This window comes from Oryctolagus cuniculus, chromosome 13, assembly GCF_051225735.1.
Source record: "Oryctolagus cuniculus isolate XC-2025 breed Fujian yellow rabbit chromosome 13, ASM5122573v1, whole genome shotgun sequence".
Lineage (NCBI taxonomy): Eukaryota > Metazoa > Chordata > Mammalia > Lagomorpha > Leporidae > Oryctolagus > Oryctolagus cuniculus.
Window position 1 is genome coordinate 113,084,488 of NC_142879.1, and position 13,859 is coordinate 113,098,346.

At 39.0% G+C, this 13,859-nt stretch overlaps 1 pseudogene; it reads right to left on the reverse strand.

The window, feature by feature from the left end:
* Window positions 1–542: 542 nt before the first annotated feature.
* On the reverse strand, window positions 543–2,307 carry LOC149122884 (heterogeneous nuclear ribonucleoprotein Q pseudogene; annotated as a pseudogene).
* Window positions 2,308–13,859: the final 11,552 nt, after the last annotated feature.

Below are 13,859 nucleotides of genomic sequence, written 5' to 3' on the forward strand. Positions count from 1 at the left end.
TCTGAAACTAAAGGCAACTAAGAATGCTACATTTGGTATATTAAAATCTTACCCTCACATCATATTTAACAAGCCTTGCTTTTATCTACAAAGATTTTTCTATGTACAGTACAGCCAGGGTATAGTTCAATCCTCTGCTACTGTGATAGTTAACCAACCCTTTAAAAAAGATTCCGAAAAGAACCACTATCTGGAATGCCTGACTAACCAGCCCTGATGATTACACCTGAAACTGCATATCTGAACACAATTCAAAAGTGATTATTACTATAAAAAGATATAGACAATCATGATTAACCTTGGTGAGTAGAAATAAAATTTAAGGATACCAATAGTGGAATTCATCTATACCATGGCAATAAAATTTAAATGCACAAATTCAAGATAATATTTCAGAATACCACTGCTGGGATCCTTAATTTAAAAAAACAGGGGAAAAATCTACTTAGAGCAGATTTTTTAAAGAGAAGAACTTTATTCTTTATTAAGCGATCATGCTAGAAGTTATGAAGGATTTCTGTTGGAACGAACACATTTGGAAAATAGAGTAGCTTTAGTTTAATAACTTGCACTGCATAGAAAATTGTTAAAGAAATTCATATCAAAGTCCAAGTATTAGTTCAATGTCCCGTATTTGATTCCATGATCTTCATAGGAAGGTCTTCTGCAATAGCATATGCTCCTATACAGCCGAGATATTTAAGGTTGCTTGATTTCCTTACCATTACTCCACTGCAAGCTTCTGGTGTAATCCCACATAGCAAGTCAGTCTTCATTGTAACAGGTCAGGACAGGCCTCGACCCCTTTTCCCTGCCCGTGGCCTCTTTGTTGTTGGGCACCTCCTCTCACACCACCAATGCCTCTTGCTGATCCAGGACCTCCTCTCTGTGAATAACCGGCTCTACCACAGGGAGGAGCAGCCCCATGACCTCTGGATGGAGCAGCACCCCTTACTCCTCTACCACCCCTTCCTCTAGCTCCAACTTGAAAATCTTCATAACCATAGTATGGATCTTCATATCCACCATGATAGTTATGGTAATCATAGCCAAAATAATCATAATAATCTTCATATCCATAATAATCTGGAGGATATCCATAACCACCTCTACCTCCACGCCCTCGACCTCTTGTTGGAGGGGGCATATGAGTTGGACCATAATAGCAGAAATCATCATACATCTGATGGCTGCTTGCCTCTGAGCTTTTCTTTCTTTCCTTTTCTGATCTGGTGGCTTAGCAAAAACAATTTCAATGTTTTCTCCCTCCAAGTCTTTGACATTCATTTCTTCCATAGCCTTAACAGCACCATCTCGTTCATCAAAATGAATGAATGCATAATCTTTCAGTTTCCTTATTCGTTCCAGTTTTCCAAACTGACTAAATGCCTTTTCTAAAATCTCTTCTGTTACAGTATTGGCAAGGTTACATACAAAAAGTACCTTCACCTTTGCCATAACCTCAGGATCAGGATCTTCTATAGGATCAGCCCATTCAACATTTCCAACATTTTTCCAGACCTTGACTTTACCACTCATTAGCCTACACCTTGCCTGGGCAGCTGTTTTATGATCTTCATATTCAAGAAAGCAAAAGCCTCTTTTTTTTTTTTCTTGTCATCTGGTTGGTGGTATAAAATGACGTCTGTAAGACCCTCTGTTACTTTGCTAAATTCTTCAAGAATCTGTTCCTTGGTTTTACTCTTAGGAATAGAGCCCACAAAAAGCCTATTGTTGGCAACCGAGATGCAGACACCAATATGTTTTCCAGAACGAATTTCATGATTATTATACAGTTTAAAAGCCTCCTGAGCTGCTTTATTTTGTACAAAAAGTGACAAATGCATAACCTCTATTGAGACCAGTGAGTGGATCCATCATAAGACGAAGATCCCAAATAGGTCCAGCTTTCTCAAATAAAGGAACAAGCACATCCTCAAATAGATCGCTTGGGATCTTCCCCACAAATATCTCAATGCCAACAGAAGGCTGCTGACCTGAATAAACAGAATCTGGAGGTGGTCCCCCATACTTCCTCTGTCCAGTGGTCACATCAAGTGTGTAGCCTGTTCTTCCCAAGAGTGCTTTAATTTTTGCCTCATCTGGTCCTTTACTAGAGTCCGCTACTTTGGTCCCCTGTTTTTCTCTCTGCCTGTAAGTCTTCATGACTCCACATAAAAAGGCACTTTTGTTCTGAACATGAGAGAGATCACTGTCATTAAACTGCTGAAAAATTGCCAATGCACCGTCTTCATTGAATTCTTTCAAAGCTTCAATAGCTCTTTCATCTAAATCACTATGTGCAACTAGCCCTCCCCTTTGGGCTATGGCCAAAGAATCCTGTCCCAGGGGATCGGGTTGTGTGCTCGCTGCTCCCTCTGTCCCTGCAGGTGGAGCTGTTGTAAAATGGCGGCCAAAGCTCATACCGCTGGCAGCAAACCCGATCCAGTTACACTCGCCTCTGAGAGTGCTCCCTGTGCTTATGCGCGCCCCCACGTGACCCCCCCTTCCCTCCCCTCCCTCGCGCATTTGCTTCTCTCATTCACTCCCTCAGCCCCTGCCCTCCACCTGCTCCTCCTTCTCCCCTATCACCACCAGCAGCAGCAGCAGCAGCAGCAGCCGTCGCTGCCTCCGGCCACCTTCTCCTCTTGGCCTTTCTTCTTCCCTCTGTGTTCCTTCCCTGCCGCCCCCACTCCCATCCGTGGTGCCTCAGGCAGGAGTGGCAGCTTTGCCCCTTCTCGCTGACTCCTGGCATGCTCGCTCACTGCTCACTCACTCCCTCTCTTGCTCTCTCCGCCCTGTCCCCCAGTCCCTACAAAGTCTGCTCCTCTCTTTCTCTCTCCCCCAGTTGACACTCACTGGAGACTCTTGTCATGAGCTGCCAAGGCTATGGATGCCGCTTGAGTTCACCAACTCTGATCTTATTTACACAAGGCCACAGCCAAAGTGGAAGCTCTCTCCTCCCTTCAGAGAAAGGTACCTCCTTCTTTGATGGCCCATTCTTTCCTCTGGGATCTCACTGACAGAGATCTTTCATTTAGGCTATTTTTTTTTGCCAGAGTGTCTTGGCTTTCCATGCCTGAAACACTCTCATGGGCTTATTAGACAGATCTGAATGCCTTAAGGGCTGATTCTGAGGCCAGAGTGCTGTTTAGGACATCTAAAATTCTATGAGTCTGCTGTGTATCCAACTTCCCATGTTGTATAATTTTCTCATTTTAATTCTATCAGTTAATATTAGCAGACACTAGTCTTGTTTATGTGATGATCCCTTTGACACTTAATTCTCTCATTATGATCAATTATGAACTGAAACTGATCACTTTGACTAGTGAGATGGCATTGGTACATGCCACCTTGAAGGGATTGAATTGGAATCCCCTGGCACGTTTCTAACTGTACAGTTTGGCACATGCTCTATTGGACTTACCCCAAATAAAATAAATCTTTAAAAAAAATAAGTTCTGTAGATACCAGCTAGGTACATTTGGTCCAGAGTTTTGATTAGCTCTTGTTTCTTTACTGATTTTTTGTCTAGTTGATATGTCCATTGAAGAAAGTGGGGTGTTGTTGATGTCCTCCCTTACTACTGTGTTAAATTGATTGTCTCTGGCCGGCACCGTGGCTCACTAGGCTAATCCTCTGCCTTGCAGCGCCAGCACACTGGGTTCTAGTCCGAGTCGGGGCACCGGATTCTGTCCCAGTTGCCCCTCTGCCAGGCCAGCTCTCTGCTGTGGCCTGGGAGTGCAGTGGAGAATGGCCCAAGTGCTTGGGCCCTGCACCCCATGGGACACCAGGAGGAGCACCTGGCTCCTGGCTTCAGATCAGCATGGTGTGCTGGCCACAGCGCGCTGGCCACAGCGGCCATTGGAGGGTGAACCAATGGCAAAAGGAAGACCTTTCTCTCTCTCTCTCTCTCACTGTCCCTCTGCCTGTCAAAAAAAAATAAATTGATTGTCTCCCTTTAGATTCATTAATATTAATAATTTAATATCCAGATACCCTTTACTACTGAATTCTACAAAATATTTAAGAAGAACTAACTCAAACACCTTTTAAATCATATACAAAAATATGAATAGGATGTGAATCTGCCAAACCTCTTACAGATCACTCTGATACCAAAACAGAACAGGACACAATATAAAAGCAAAGCTACAAATCAATGTCCTTGGTGAAAATAGATGCAGATGTTATCAACCAAAGCCTAGCAACCCAAATCCAACACATCTACAAGATAGTTTATCAGATCAAGTGTGATTTATCTAAGAGATGCAGAGGTGATTCAACCTTCACAAATAAAAATCACCATAAACCATGTCAATAGAATGTACAAGAAATATAAGCATCTAAATATATGAGGAAAAGCACTTCACAAAATTCAAGAACGCTTCAAGCTAATGGCCCATCAAAAATTTAATATAAGAGCTGACCTCAAAATTATAAAGGCTACCTTTTGGCATCTTGTCAAAATCATACTGAATGGGGAAATGCTGAAATCATTTCCTCTCAGGTCTGGGACAAAACATTATTAGTTTCAACACTGTTATTAGTTTCAACACTGTTATTCTGTATGATATTAGAAATATAAAGAGGATCAAATAGGGAGGAGAAAGAAAGGCCACAAAATTGGAATGGAGAAACTCAAAATATTCTTGTTAGCAGATGATGTTATTGTATATGGAAAAATCTAAACCCTGCACAAAAATGTTCTTGGAACTGATAAATCAGTTCAGTAAAGGTGCATTTTACAAAAACAACATGAAAAAGACAGTTGTTTTTTCATGTACTAGTAATGAACTCTGTGAAAGCAAAATCATGAATAATCACCATTCATAACAGCTACAGTCAGATATTTTGTAATGAATTTTACCCAAAAAAGTGAAAGATCACTACAATAAAAATTATAAAATATAAATGAAAGACACAAATATGGAAAGACGTTCTTAACTGAAAACAAAAATTCTACTGCACAAATATCTAAAGCAGTGGCTTAGACATAGAAAAATACTACAAAATGATGATATAAATTGAAATGTTTAACTGTATTTCATTCACAAATGATACTGTGATTTTTAAAGATTTTAAACAATTGACTTGGAAGGTGGAGTTAAAGAGTGAGGAAGATAAAAAGATCTTCCACCTGCTGTTTTACTCTACAAATAACTCTGGTGGCTGATGGTTGAGCAGTGACAAAAACAGAAGCCTATAACTCAATCCAGTTCTCCCACATGGGTGACGGGGCCCAAGTACTTGGGCCATCATCCATTTCTCTTCCAGGTGCATTAGCAGGGGGTTGGATTGGAAGTACAGCAACCCAGATTTGAACTGACACTATGAATGGAATGTCAGGATCGTAATCATGGTTTACTCTGCTGTATTACAATGCTGGTCCTGACAGTTGTGTTTTTTTAAGCAATGGGGTAACACAATTAGATATACATTTTAAAAACATATATGAACAGCTACAAGTCTGGGCAAGGATTTGGGAGGCAGAGTGGCAAAGAACACATTTCAAAGGTTACCTCAGTATTCCTGGTGATATATAGCATACATTTGACCTTGGATAAAGAACAGGAGAAGCAGAATCAACAAAAATGGCCGAGAATGACATTCACACTGAGAAGAACACAGAATACACTGGGAAGTATCTTAACTCCTTGTATGAGAGTTATAATACACAATTCTCATTCAATTTTAATATAAAGCAAATTTCTGAAATGGCCAGCACTAATGTATCAGTGTTCCATGTGCAGTGCTAAGCAATGTGCGTAGATATTTTATAACTCTAGCATATATAAAAAGTGGCCTTATATTCATTCAGTATTCTTACCTTCACAAAGCATTTCAAGTGGTTCAGGCATCAACACAGAAATTTAAAGTAAGACCACTCATAATAGTCTGGGTTGTTTCAGATGACAGTGAGGTCACCATGGTCATTTGTAACAATCATTTTGTTGTTGTCCTTTAACAATAGTTATACCATATACTTAAATGATAATTATTTTATATGAGCAAAGCCATATGAATTTCTTCAAAGAATGATTTATTGTAAAATGATACTTTCTTTATGAAATTTTCAAAGCTATTATCTTTGATGACAAGGTTATTTTCCACTGTACCTTTCATGATTTATTTTTATCTGTATTTTTTTAAAAAACAGCTATTTATTTACTTTATCTAATTGAAAGGCAGAGCAAAAACAGAACTAAAAGAAAGGAACAGAGATCTTCCATCTGCTAGTTCACTCCTCAAATTACCACAACTGTCAGGGTTGGAAAAAGCCTTAGCCAGGATCAAGGATCCAAGATCCAGGGCTCAGATATGTCTCCTTGTGGGTGGCAGTAGCACAAACTGTTGAGGCATCATCTTGAGCTTTAATGTATTGTTTAACCAGGGAGCTGGGTTGGGGTGGAGGTGCCAGGACTGCAATCAGCACTCCAATACCAATGTGTGCATTTTAAATGGTGTCTTTTTTTTAACTTTTATTTAATGAATATAAATTTCCAAAGTACAGCTTATGGATTACAATGGCTCCCCCCCCATAACGTCCCTCCCACCTGCAACCCTCCTCTTTCCCTCTCCCTCCCCCCTTCCATTCACATCAAGATTCATTTTCAATTCTCTTTATATACAGAAGATCAGTTTAGCATATATTAAGTAAAGATTTCAACAGTTTGCACCCACATAGAAACACAAAGTGAAAAATACTGTTTGAGTACTAGTGTCTTACACCACTGTGTGAAACTTACCCCTGGCTTATATTCCCCGCAATGTACCATTTTACCTTTTTAACATTTTGGGCTTAGGGAAGTAATTGGCCTTATTTTATAAATGCATAATATATTACCTCACCTAATTTTGTTGTGTGGATTAAAATTATTTTAACACATCACACATATTGCTTGTGTAGTAAATCATGAAAAAAGACAAAACCATAGATCGCTAGGATCTTATGCAGAGAAACACATAAGAATTATTTTCCTTTCTTTTTTTTTTTTTTTTTTTTGACAGGCAGAGTGGACAGTGAGAGAGAGAGAGACAGAGAGAAAGGTCTTCCTTTTGCCGTTGGTTCACCCTCCAATGGCCGCCGCGGCCTGCGCGCTGCGGCCGGCGCACCGTGCTGATCCGATGGCAGGAGCCAGGAGCCAGGTGCTTTTCCTGGTCTCCCATGGGGTGCAGGGCCCAAGCACCTGGGCCATCCTCCACTGCACTCCCTGGCCACAGCAGAGGGCTGGCCTGGAAGAGGGGCAACCGGGACAGAATCCGGCGCCCCGACCGGGACTAGAACCCGGTGTGCCGGCGCCGCTAGGCGGAGGATTAGCCTAGTGAGCCGCGGCGCCGGCCAAGAATTATTTTCCAAATAGATTTAAGTACCCATAAAACTTGTTCTCAGGCTGGCGCTGTGGCATGGTGGCTTAAAGCCCTGTCCTGAAGTTCCAGCATCCCATACAGGCACCAATTCTAGTCCTGGCTGCTCCACTTCCAATCCAGCTCTCTGCTATGGCCTGGGAAAGCAGTAGAAGATGACCCAAGTCCTTGGGCCCCTGCACCCATGTTGGGGACCCAGAAGAAGCTCCTGGCTGCTGGCTTCAGATCAGCTCAGCTCTGGCCATTGTGGTCATTTGTGGAGTGAACCAATGGATTGAAAACCTCTCTCTCTTTCTCTGGCTCTACCTCTCTCTCCTCTAACTCTGCCTTTCAAATAAATAAAATAAATCTATTAAAAAACTTGTTCTAATTGAATACATTAAACATATTCAAGGTTGCACATTTGGTATAGTGGCTAAGATACTACTTAGGACATTTGCACCTAATGCTGGAGTGTCTGGATTCAATTCCTGGATCTGCTTCCAAGTCCAGTTTCATGCTAACATGTACAATGAAAGACATATTGTGGTCCAAAGACTTGAATTCCTGCCATTCATGGTGGGAACCTTGAATGAGTTCCTGCCTTCGGGCTTCAACTTGGATCATCCCTGTCTGTTGTGGGCATCTGGAGAGTAAATAAGTGGGCAGAAGATGTAGATCTCTCTGTATGTCTCTCTGTTTTTCAACTACAAATAAACAAACTTTCAACTACAAAAAACTAAAAAGTTATACTTGGCTCCTTACTTTGCATCAAACTCTACATGTATCCTGTTTTTCCTTTGGCTATGACTATTGTAAAGCTTGGTCTAAATTTGATTGTGTGTTGTATTGTTATAAATTATTTTGTCCCTTAATGTTATTATTTCTGTTTGGAGCTTATTCCCCATTGTATAAAATTCTTCTATTTAAAATATGTGTAATTTTTATCAATAGAAGAAACAACTTACAGATGCAGAGAATCTTTGTAAGAGATAGTTTTGGTTAGGTTGAACTTCTCAAATTTCTATTTTTGTCTCATCCCTCTTGAAACTTTACCAAAAAAAGAAACTTTATCCAAAAATTGAAGTCTTGGGCCATAAATTGTAAGTCCTAAATAACAGAACTTGAATCATTTCTCTCTGGATGCATTTTCAATTATGCATCCTATATGCATGCTTATATTTGTGAAATCTGTGTTTTGTTTGCAAAAAAATAAATAAAGAAAATTGTAATGCCCTAATTTTTCTGTCCTAAACTTGGTTCACATGAAGTCTAGATATGTCAGGGTCTCATTTTGTCTGTACATGATAAAGCTTTGTCTCCCCAGGAGAGAGATTATACTCTTTGCTGTAATGAAAACTCTAAGTCCTGTTGTTTTAATTCCTACTCCCATATTTCCTCTAATAGAAGAGGGAAAAGGTTCTGGGGCTAAATTCTGGGATCCGTTATCATATCTGTCTCCTTACACAGCTTAAAATGGGGCCCAGAATGAGTGTCATGGGAAGAGGAGCCAAGGAAAGAGGGGTTTAAAAATATGGAAAGGCTGAACGTACCGCACCTCCTGATTTATGTACAAAATTGAAAAAAGCAAAAATGTAAAAAAAATGTAGAAAACGTCCTTATTCTGCTTAAACAGATGACATCTATTATGCATCTACCTCAGGAAGTCCCAATGTTTCAGGGAGATGTTGTCTTAGTAAGCTTCCTTTATAAGTGTTGAAGTCAGAAACTTCAAGAAAGAAATGAAGCCAATTTCAAAAAACCCACTTAGTCTGACAAAACATTTAGATCAATTCTAGCAACTCAGCTACTATACCTGGGTTGCACTGATGCCTTTAATGAACATATTATCTGCAATAGAGAAAAATGGGATGATCGGGAGGGAGGCTATGAAAATTTGGGAAAGAGAAGACATTGCTGGACTGGGAATCTCCTCACCTAAGGACAACATCCCAAAGATCATTAATGTGATAATTCCCCAGAGTAAAATTGTAAGGTGTAAGGGAGGTAATGATGAAAAAAATTTTAAAAAATCAACCTTGAGATCACAAAATGCATCAAAGACATTTGAACTTCAACACCAAAAGAAAGAGAAAAATCCCTCTGCATTCTTACAAAGGCTTAGAGATCAAATAAGAAAATATGCTGGGCTCAGCCCTGAGAGTAAGCTGAGACAATGTTTTTTAAATTAGATATGTCAAAATTAAAGTTAGCCACATAGAGACACACAGAAGCTCAAAAAATCTTTGTGTGAAGGAAGGAGGATTAAAAAATAGCATATGGAAAAAATTCATATCCACAGTGGAAAAAATAATACACAAAATGTTAAAAACAAGTCCTCTTCAAAGAGACATGAAAGCTCACTGGGGCCAGCAAACTACAAAGAGGGAAGGAGTGACTCCAAAGCCAGTGAAAGCTATTAGAGCCACGGCATTTTACCACTGTGGAAAGCCAGGGCATTTCCAAAATATGTTCAGAGTTAGAAAAATGAAGGTAATTCACCTCTTGATCTTTGATGAGGACTGGGGTGGTGGTGGTCAGTGATTCCTTTTTGAGAGGTTCTTCCTGGAGCACTTAATATATCTAGAGTTGGAACCAAAAGGGGAGGATTAAATATTCCTTGTGGATTCCAGGTCAGCCTAGTTCTCCCTTGCTTGCCAAACATAGGATATAAAATTATACAAAGAAAAATTAAAAATGTCTGGGGTAAATAAGGATGACTTTCAGGTCCTATTTTTTTTTTAGTTTTAATAATTTTTATAATAGTGAGCAGATTTCATGTAATCTTATGTACAGATTCAGGAGCATACTGATAATTCCCACCATAATATCCACCCCACCCAAGCTCCCACTCTCTCTCCTACATTCTTTCTTATTCTTTTTTTAATTTTTACTATGACATACATTCCATTTATTTTAAAATCATAAGCTTAACCCTCCACGAAATATTCAATAAATATAAGAAAAAATGTTGGTTTTGAAAGAAAAAGTTAAATTAGGTACAGGAGAAATGTGAAGTTCCTTCCTATGTATTCCAGAGGTGGGAACCAATCACTTCAGCAAATCTAATTATTAAAATTAGGACAGATACTCACAGTAAATAATGGGCAGCTATGAGTCCTAAAATTTCCAGAGAGAACAACAACAACATCATATTGACTCTTCAGTATGGGCAAAAGAGGGAAGTAGAGGAAGGTTAAAATTATGCCTCTAAAAATTAAGCTGAAACAGCTTTACTAGTAAAGAAATCTGATGTGTTTTATAGATTATTACAGGAATTAAGAGCTATCTACTAAATTGCACAGGCTTGTCACACTGTGGTTTGCAATTCTTATACCATTCTCAGTAAAATTCCCCATGACCACACAAGTTTTAGTGATGCTGACTTAAAATGTGATTTCTAGATCTGCCCACTAGACACAGAAAGCAGAAACCACTTTGCCTATCAGTGGAAAATCCGAACGGGGGAAGAAAACAAAATAGGTGGACTGCATTGCTTCAATGATTGACTGAAACACCCAAATTATTTGGTCAAAGCCCTGGCCTGAAGAGCCAATGTCCCATATGAGCGCTGGTTCTAGTCCCAGCTGCTCCTCTTCCAATCCAGCTCTCTACTATGGCCTGGGAAAGTGGTAGAAGATGGCCCAAGTGCTTTGGCCCCTGCACCCACATGGAGACTCAGATGAAGCTCCCAGCTCCTGACTTAGGATTGGTGCAGCTCCGGCTGTTGCAGCCATCTGGGGATTTAACCAGCGGATGGAAGACCTCTCTCTGTTTCTACCTCTCTCTCTGTAACTCTATCTTTCAAAAAAAAATCTAAACCAAAGAGATAAATATAATTGACTAATTCCAGAATTTAAAATAGGAGGTCATTCTTTTGGAAAAGATTAATTTAGCAATCAATGCTGTACAAACCTAGCTGAATTTTATAAAAGGTGGGAGCCTGTAAAACAATACCTGACCATAACTGTTAAGGTATTGTAGAGTATGAAAGCAGATATGAGAGATGGTCCTTTACATGAGGGGATGTGGCTCTCTGTGGATGGTTAAACTTGAGTCATGGAGGGGAAATATAATGATTATGCAATTATGGATGGTAATAGTCATTCAATATGTGAAAATGACAGATTACCTATAAACCTATCTGCTCAGACCTCTGAGTTGTATATCCTCAATCACACTCTAAAGCTTCTTGAGGGCCAAGAGGGGATGTTTACATAGACTCCAGGAATGCTTATGAAGTGGTACAAATTTTTGGAAAAATCTGGACAGAAGGGGTCTTATAAATGGAAATGGAAATGAAAATTGAAAATAACTGTTTCAGAAGATTTTCACAGATATTCAAGTCTCTTGCTTCCCACTGAAATACCTAATTATCATGTAAATTGTCACCAAAAATTAAAGTCACATATATATATACACACATATATATGTGTGTGTGTATACACACACACATATATATAAAGTTCTTAACATACTTATTAGAATATAGCAATAACTCAACAAATTCTTTCTAAATGAATAAATTAGACCTTGTACTGATCTGATGTACCAAACTAGTACTTTTATTTTTTCCAGTTGTATGAATTATTCATGTTCTTCATAAGATATCAGAATAATACCTGAAAGAGTAAAAAATTATCTGGAATCTCACTACCATGAGAAACTCTTATTTGTTGGTATCTCCTTTAATACTGACTGCAGAGCATAACACATGTGAGCCCAGTCAATGGTGTTAAATTTCAGCACTGCCACATACTCAGATTGCCCAAGTGATAATAGAATCCCCAGGTCTTATTTTTCTCATCTGTAGAGCGGAGATAACAATGGAACCAATGTCAAATAGTTATTATGGGATTAAACAAGTGAATATTTACAAAACAGCTAAAGTAATTTTTGAAATGTTATACGCATTACATAAATAATGTATTAAATCTTATGAAAATTTGTGCACTCTTCACTCATCTGAATGCTCACTCCAATGTTAGCCAATGTTAGCATCTATTGTGGGTCCTTATATGCTTTTTTATTTATCCATATAATCACATATGGTTGCTGGTTATTATTATTATAGAACCATGATCATATACACACTAATCTAGAGAACATTTATTTTATTAGTTTTAGAGCCTGTTCTGTCAAGTTAATTGCTTTCTTTTTTTAAATTTTATTTAATAAATATAAATTTCCAAAGTACAGTTTTTGGATTACAGTGGCTCACCCCCCAAAAACTTCCCTCCCACCCACAACCCTCCCATCTCCTGCTCCCTCTCCAATTCCATTCATATCAAGATTCATTTTCAATTAACTATATGTACATAAGATCAAAGTTAATTGCTTTGAACAAGTGACTACTTTATTCCAAGGAAGAAAAATAAATCATTTTATTGAGCCATACCTGACTAAAGGCCATTTTCTCGGTTTGTTGGAAATTTCTGAAAATTAAAATAGCATATCAGGAAGACAGGAGAAACAAAACTGACTAATTATGCTCCCAAACTTGAGGGAACTTTAGGGGCTGAGCTACAGATTTGACACATGCAGTGGAGGCTTCATTTTGAGATAAGTAACTATCTGAAATCACCCAGCAGTTGATAAATGACCTAATTTAATTTTCCTGTAGAAGAATGGCTGCTGATTTGTCTACCTGTTCTATAGTTATGTCACTGCATGTATTACAAAGCAGTGGGGTAAGCATGAAACTATTAGTTAATAATGAAAATCACTTCTCTGAAGAGCCCTGACTTACCCCATCTTACTAGCCCACCTGGCACATTACCTGGGTTTCACCACTTCATGAGTGGTTAATGTGAGCCACGAATCAATAAGTCAATTAAGAATCATGACTGGGCTTCCAGACAACAGGGATCAGGATCAATAATTTTTATTTAGTATACATTAGGTAAAGATTTCAACAGTTTGCACCCCCATAGAAACACAAAGGGAAATATACTGTTTGAGTACTCGTTATAGCATTAAGTCTCAATGTACAGCACATTAAGGACAGAGATCCTACATGAGGAGTAAGTGCACAGTGACCCCTGTTGCCCTGTTGTTGACTTTACAAATTGACACTCCTGTTTATGGCATCAGTAATCTCCCTATGCACCAGTCATGAGTTTCCAAGGCTATGGAAGCCCCTTGAGTTCTCCGACTCTTATCTTGTTTAGACAAGGTCATAGTCAAAGTGGAGGCTCTCTCCTCCCTTCAGAGAAAGGTACCTCCTTCTTTGAAGACCTGTTCTTTCCACTGGGATCTCACTCACAGAGATCTTTCATTTAGGTTTTTTTTTTTTTTTTTTTTTTTTTTTTTTTGGCTTTCCATGCCTGAAATACTCTCATGGGCTTTTCAGCCAGATCGGAATGCCTTTAGGGCTGATTCTGAGGCCAGAGTGCTGTTTAGGACATTTGCCATTCTATGAGTCTGCTGAGTATCTCGCTTCCCATGTTGGATCACTCTCCCCTTTATTTATTCTATCAGTTAATATTAGCAGGTACTACATTGTTTAT